Here is a 7687-nt window from a genome sequence, read left to right on the forward strand (position 1 = left end):
ACGCGTAAAGCGCAACGACTAAACGCAACTGAATGGTAGGCGAGATCATTTTTACGCAGGAATCTCGCTTTCGTGTCAGGCGCGTCTTAGACAGCAGATGAGATGGACAGCGAAGTGCAGGAACGTGGGGCCATTTAGAGCTAAGAGGATAATAAGCGTCTAATCCGCACACTGGACACAGATGGAGAGCATGTCTTGACGCAGAGGCAGGGGAGGTGCTCAAGCAACAGACACTCCATATTAATACCGTGTGTGTGTGTGTGTGTGTGTGTGTGTGTGCGCGCGCGCGCGCGCGCGCGCGATTGACTGCCTGTGTGCACAACAATGACAACAATGACCAAAATGGCAAAACAATGAAACCATTAATTCATGTTGGCTATAGCAGCTGCTCTGTGCTCATTAATATGTCACTAACAGTCCAGCTGATTACGCGCCATTAATTGTGGTGGCAGCCTGAAGAAAAAGAAACAGAAGTAAAGTTTGAACAAGAGGAGTGGTCTGCGCGCGCGTGTGTAAAGTCACAATGTTCACGTGCGTGTGTATTTGAGAGAGAGAGAGAGAGAGAGAGAGAGAGAGAGAGAGAGAGAGAGAGAAAATGGTGTTTGCAGGAGAGATCAGATTTATGGTATCAGAGAAGCATTTTTCTTATCAAGGAGCACTAAAGACAGAGAGGACTGGGAACAATGTGCACACACCAGTACCAGGCACTATTACAACACTGATAAAGTGCAAGTCAAAGTTGTCCACAGCCTCCACTGTTATGAAAACTGGAGAAAACGCAATTTTACTCATCACATGTGCTGCAGAATTTTTTTTTCATGTCGGTTTTTTATTATAGTATTATATTATATTAGAGCTACCACATGGGGCTAACCAGCAGCCAGAAACCAGGCTGGTTTCTTAAGCCATTTTCATTTTCACTCTGTTGGTGGTCTACTTAGACTTAATTTTCCAAGTCCGTCATATTCCACCTTCATGCAAAATGAGTATATAAAATTGAGCAGTTACTCAAGCCATTCATTTATACAGAATAATGTGGAAATCCTTTTATCTAATTCTGATCCAACATTTTTGCCCTGATCCACAGTCAGCTACAGAAAAAAAGAAAAAGAAACTCGGGTCTTGTAATACACAGTGATAACCGCTGTGGACACCTCGAGTAGTTTTACATGTTCATTGCAGTCATTTTTATAATGACTCCTTCTGTGTAGCTACAGTATATCTCAGGTCATACCATCAGAATTTGTCTGACAGCTTGTATTGTAAAGGTAGAATAGTGCTATTAACCTGAGGCTGAGACTTGCTGAAGGTGAATATCTTGAAAACGCAGCTGTCATGTGTTACTCACAGGACATTATTTCATACGCACAAGTTAGGTTATGAGATGACAGCTCTCATTTTTCCATGTGACCAGTGCTAAAACACTGAATATTGGCTCCAGTCCACATGCACTACGTTTTAATGCTCTCTATCAGTATGTGAAAAGTACTTGTAGAAACAGTAAGAAGGGCAGAAAAGGAAACATTAGAGGAGGCAAAGCAGGCATCAAAGCAACATGTCTGTCCTCAGACACCTCACAGCTACTGCCCGTCTCACTAACATTTCCACTGAGGACTGTAGATGATTGAAGCGTTGACTGCATTTAACAAGATGTTGCCGTCAATTTCCTTTTCAGTAATGGCATTCCTCTTTGCAGTTAGAAAACCATCTTATAACAGGTGTAGTAATAGGAGCTCTCTGAATATCTGTGCTTAGATTGAGATGACACAGCAATTCCATAGACCCAGTCAGACAACCAAATCAAGTACAGTTGGTCATTTCAAATCAGAAGCATGACATGCAGCTATCAGTTTACCAATGATCACCAAAAGAAAATCACACCGCCAACCATAATCAAAGACCTTCAGACAAAATACAGTATAATATTAGTCTTACTGTGCAGTGTACGGTTCTGTCCATTTCTGTTCTACTTGCTTCCATCCGTCTTCACATTCACATGTGACATTAATTATACACTCTGTGGGTCACAGAGGTAAAATGTGATCTTATTATTCCAGGTTATTCACCTGCTATTATCATCCAATCAACAAAAAACATTCCACAGGAACAGCCAGAGGACTACACCTCTGCAGAGGCCAAAGAGAGATACTGTGAGTGAAATATCCTCATTGCCACTTTAGAGAAGCTCCACAGTGTGGACAAAGGGAAGATGATTTTCTGCAATTATGATCCTACATTTTGACACACAGTAAAGCTTTTCTTGTGTCATTGGTAATGAAATGTTATCAGCAGGGTGCAGACAATGTCATGCTCAGTTACTTCAAAATAATACAGCTCCAATGTTTTCTGGACCTTGTGTTCTCACTTATTCTTGCCAAATCTTCACCTGTTCTTGATTTTATAAAAATCCGTTTTGATGCTTGAGCACCGATATGAAAGCACCTTCTTTTACATTTCAACCCGGTCCAGGGTTTGGCATTTGGAGCTTGTGACAGACCTGAAAGAAATGAAACAGTAATGGCTTCAGTGGAATAAGAGCTTAAGTCAGTTTCCAGTGTTTCCTGTTATGACAAATGTTTTCAGCAAAAACAGAATCTGGGTACTGTGAGTCATGAAATAAAAGAAATGTTCAACATTAGGGACAACTGACTGAAAACCCAAACCTGAAGACCAGTTTTCAGTGTATCCAAAAGTCATAACAGGACCTCACTGGGTAAAACTTCTAGATATATCATCAGATCAGTGATGTCGACTGCAGCTAAACTGTAAACATGACAAAAGGATCTCAACAATCTAACAAATGAGGGTGGTTATCACCAAGAGTAACTACACAAGAGTAGCGAGATGATGTGCAGCGGCTCAGGTGATGGACACTGAAATGCATGTGAAGAACTCACTGGTTCCATCTCCTGGACAAAGACAAACGCACAGCAGAGGGAGGGACGTACTCTCAGGTGAACCCACCTGACGAAACAAAGCCATATTTGTTCACGTAACATTATCAGACAAACAACTAGTCTATCTATCTGTATTTTCTATATTAATCTAATTTAAATTAAAAAAAACAAAACATTTTCCTTCTGGTAAGCAAACTTATTCAAACCATGAGAGAAACACAGGGTAGCTTTCAGAAGAGCCTTGTCCCAAGTAAAGACATGATTTGTTACTTTTCTATTTTAAGCTAAAAACAAGCAAATAAACCAGACTGGTGGTTTAGAAAATTGTTTAACTTGATGAGAAGAACAGCAGCCTGTAGTCAAAAGAGTGTGACATGTTTTGTCAGATTTTAATTGGTTCTTTCTCACCACACCATGGAGATCACTAAAGATAAATTGATGTTAGTCATTATTTGAGCTATCATCCACCAGCCTCCAAAACGTTCAGATCAGTTATGTGTTTTTGCCAACCTGCATATAAAAAAATTATCATAAGCATTCGTTTTAGTTCTTTCAGTGTCCTACATGTATTTCTTTACCTTCAAAAACAGGATACACACAGTCGCTTTGCAGAAAAGGAAGTTACTGAAAGGTATGCAAGTCATTGTTGTTGAAGATGAAATAAAGAAAAAAGAAAACGATTACTGGCAGGTGTTAATGCCTCTGATGTGCTGTCAATGTGTCACACATTGATAATAACAGCGGTAAACAGTGTCCACTAGTGGCAGCATTTAAGTCCTACATGCACATGTGTGAGAAATCAACACATCTGGGTACAGTGTTTTCAACCAGTTTACTGACTGTACTGTTCTTCACCTTTTATATTAATGAACAGACATTTAGAGGTTTTACACAGCCACTTATAGCTGACGAAAATGTGTCATTTACCTACAATCACGAAAACTGAAAACAAATGTAGAGTAAATGGTCTATTTGTTTACCGACTGTTATTGACCCCACTTTAACGTTTCTGAGTCAACTCCCAGTGGTTCAGCTCAGCAGACGGCATCCACTCCACTCACAGCTTCCAAAGCCTGATCACTCTCACCCTGAGGCTCCAGCAGCACCCGTCTACATATGGTGTGGATTACTCTCCAAGCACCACTGTGGCACGCCAAGGAGGTGATTTTTATCATGTATTCAACGATCCACCCAAATCCATAAGTAGCTATAAAATCATCAGCAAAGGGAACTTCTTACTTCTGCAGTCAAACTAAATTAAGCTGACATCAGGGAGCTGATTTGATAACAATTAAACAAGTATGGTTGGTTATTTTCTTATTTTTGGTAACTTCTTGTACTAAATGTTAATATACACATACTAAATTAAGTGAATCCAAAGTGAACTAAGCCCTTCTGTGGTTAAAGCTGACCTTTGGAGCCTAAAACTGGACAGCCTCCCCTGCTCCTGAGCCCTAACCATGGCAGTTGCTGGAGAAATAGCTGTTATTGTATATCAATCTGACATAAATAAAACAGCCATGTTAGCAGCCTTGTTGTGATTCTGAACCTCGATGCAGCCCTGCTTTGCGCCTAATGCTATATGCTACCATCCTCACAGTGACAATGCTAACATGATAATGATCAGCTGGTAGAATGTTTACCATGTTCACCATCTTAGTTCAGTGTGTTAGGACTAACACAAAAACCAAATACAAAAAGCTAAGACTGATAGAAATGCCATGACAAATTTAAATTTTGACTAGACCACAGCCCTGGGAGAAAAGTGAAGGAATCAGCAAAGAAATTAGAAGTTATTCTCTGAACACCATAGTGCACCACATTTAATGCCAAGCCATCAAATAGTTGTTGAGATATTTCAATCTGGACCAACTGACTGACTGATATTACCATCCCTCAAACCACGTGCATCTATCATGGCAAGAAACAGCTCTTTGACTATGACATTAAAGCACTTGCAACTGCAGAATACATTATTGCTAATCTCCCCACTCTCCTTGTCAGTGCGTCAAGTCAGGACATTCTTTTTTCCTGCTAATTACTACACCGGCAGCCATGTCCCAAATCAGACATCAGTTCCAGCTGTCAGCTCCTCCCTCCCACAAGCCATCCTGGGGCTGCAGTTTCATGTTGGCCGATAATGACGGGTGAAATGACCTGTGCAATTAGCCGGTTACATGCGAGTCAAACCGAGCCCCAAAAATGGCTGACAGATTCAATTGCAGATCAGCCCCCGATTAGCCCTCATACCTCGCGAGAAGGGAGATGGACATCTGTTTGGTATATTTGCTGCTTGGCAAGGGTGTAATTGCTTGAGGATGAGGTATTTCCATAGTTAAGTGAGCAAGTCAGTGGAGAGGGAAGCCTCCTCTGAGTGATTAGTACACTAACATCTAAAAACACAAGCAGGAGTCAACTCTTATTCTGTATGAATTTACAGTAACAGCGCATTTGGATGCTCAAATGGTTTTTGCATGTTCAGTGTAGTCAAGTGATTACAATACAATGTGGCCCACATGTGCGGATGCACTGACACAAACATGATTCATCATGAAAGGCTACACTTCAAGGGTGCATGGACGAGCGTGTATGTTTACACATCTGCATATATTGTTCAAATGCCTATGGACATGCAGTATGTATTTCACATCAGGCTTGTTCATGAACTGCTGTAAAGTTTAAGGCCTGCCTCGAACTAGATTGGAGGAAATGGAAAGATTTTTCTGGGGGAAAAAAAAAAGGGTGTGCACCAGAGCAGATGTACTTTTTATCCACAATAATCACTCTCAAAGAACAGAGAAGATGAAGGCTGCTGGGAACAACACAAATGAGAGACAGGTCTGTATATTTCAAGGATTGCAAGGATTCATTTGGACGAAATCAGAAGACAAGTGAACTGTGTTTATGGCAAGTCTTGGTTCCGGTGCCATAGGGGACCAACTTTGAGAGATTAAATTAGCTTGAAACACTCTACATTTAAAATAACTGCATTAATGGTCTAGTCTTGGCTTTGAACATCCCCATATAAATGAACTAGAGCTTGATCCATCTGGACTTTGAATCAAATAAGCTCATGTGGTATACATTATCATCTATACTATTTGTTCTGCTCACACTGAACAAAAAGTCTTTAAACACTACAGCTGTGTGTGCAGTTATTTTTACTGTCCTGCAGACTAAAGTGAAATAAACAGCTTTTAACTACTCTTGGAAGGAGAGCACTTGACACGCAGGCACATAATCTCCTCAGATCACTTTCACTCATCTTTCCTCTGGTTTCAATCATAGTTTCACCCATGCACATCTCTGCCTTGTTATGTCTTCTAAAAAAGATGATGAGATTGAATAACAACATGAGTTGACACAGTGAACAGATGAGATGAAATTTTCACATTCGTTCACTGAAGTACTGAAGAGGTAGATGCTGAGTTGAGGCCACAATGTGACAATAGAAGGATTTCATCTGCCACTTTATACAAAGCAGTCCTGCGTTTCTTACTGATGCTATGGCTGGTTTACAGCTCCCAGTTTACAACTGTTTAATATGTTTAGCATCTACACACACAAAACATGTGAGGTAAGCTGATCCATATAGTTTGTTGTGTTTCTCAACATCATTATATCATTGTAACATGCAATTATTACGCAACAAAAGCCATAAAATCTTTCCCCGATTTAACACGTCTTTAAAATGTTCATTTACACCTTGTGAGCCAGTGGTTCTTGACATGTAACTTAAGGAAACTGAGAAAAGCATTAAGCCAATGTAATTGAATTAATGGAAATTTAATGTCTTATCCTTACTTAGTCACAATGTAAGATTCAAAATAACATTTTCTGTTGCTAAATATAGAAGGGAACAGATTTACAAAGGAAATCTCTATGAGTGAAGCTGTAGTGGACATCAGCTCAGAGCCCTTGGTGTACAATATCATCTGCTCATCAGCTGTAAAACAGTGTGATTTCAAGCACACTGTGGTTATAAGTAGCAACACAATCTACCCAGTCTGTTTTGACTGGCTGATTAGAAACACATTTCCCATCCAATATCAACCAAACACCAAAAGCAGGAGGGGGAATCTGGCGTATTGTTAGTGGAAAGTGTGAAACTTCTCTCTTCCTAGAACACAGACTGAGCCTCTTTCATAACATAACATAACTCCTCTACCCTCACTAAGTTCAATCATGAAGTTGGACTCCATCCCTCTGTGTTGTCTGCATGGGTGGAGACTGGAAGAAGCAGAGGATGGACCGTTAGACGTCACCACCACTCCCCATCTCTCCTGCTCGACCTCTCGCTCCCCCTCAGTCAGGATTGATGGTGAGTGAGGATGAACAGGAGTTTGCGTCACCGCATTGTGCAATAGAAACTGAATGAAAACCCGAGTGAGGGACTGTGAACTGGGAATCATTTTAGTCCTCCGAGAGGCGTCGTTGGATCCGTCTGTTTGCAAACAAGTTCAGAGGGAAGTCGTTTCACGCTTTTGCCGTAGGTTTCGTGCGCCTCGGATGTTGCGCCACGCTGCAGAGTGATTGCCAGCTGGCATGAGAGTGATAGCGTGCAGTTTACAGTACGCGGGCAATAAAACATTGATCTTCAACATTTTCAGTGACAAGAGCTGATGAGCGCGCCGCACCGTTTCCTCTCCAGCTATTAGACGTCTTCAATATGCCGTTTATCGTCGTTGTCAGATGATACCTGTTGATTTTGCATCGCGCCATGTCCTTCTGTCGGACTGAAGTGGACAATGAAGTTATGGGATAGCTTGACCACTTGTTTGATACTGCTG

Source organism: Seriola dumerili, unplaced genomic scaffold (genome assembly GCF_002260705.1).
Source record: "Seriola dumerili isolate Sdu_G_001 unplaced genomic scaffold, Sdu_1.0 BDQW01000290.1, whole genome shotgun sequence".
Taxonomy (NCBI): Eukaryota; Metazoa; Chordata; class Actinopteri; order Carangiformes; family Carangidae; genus Seriola; species Seriola dumerili.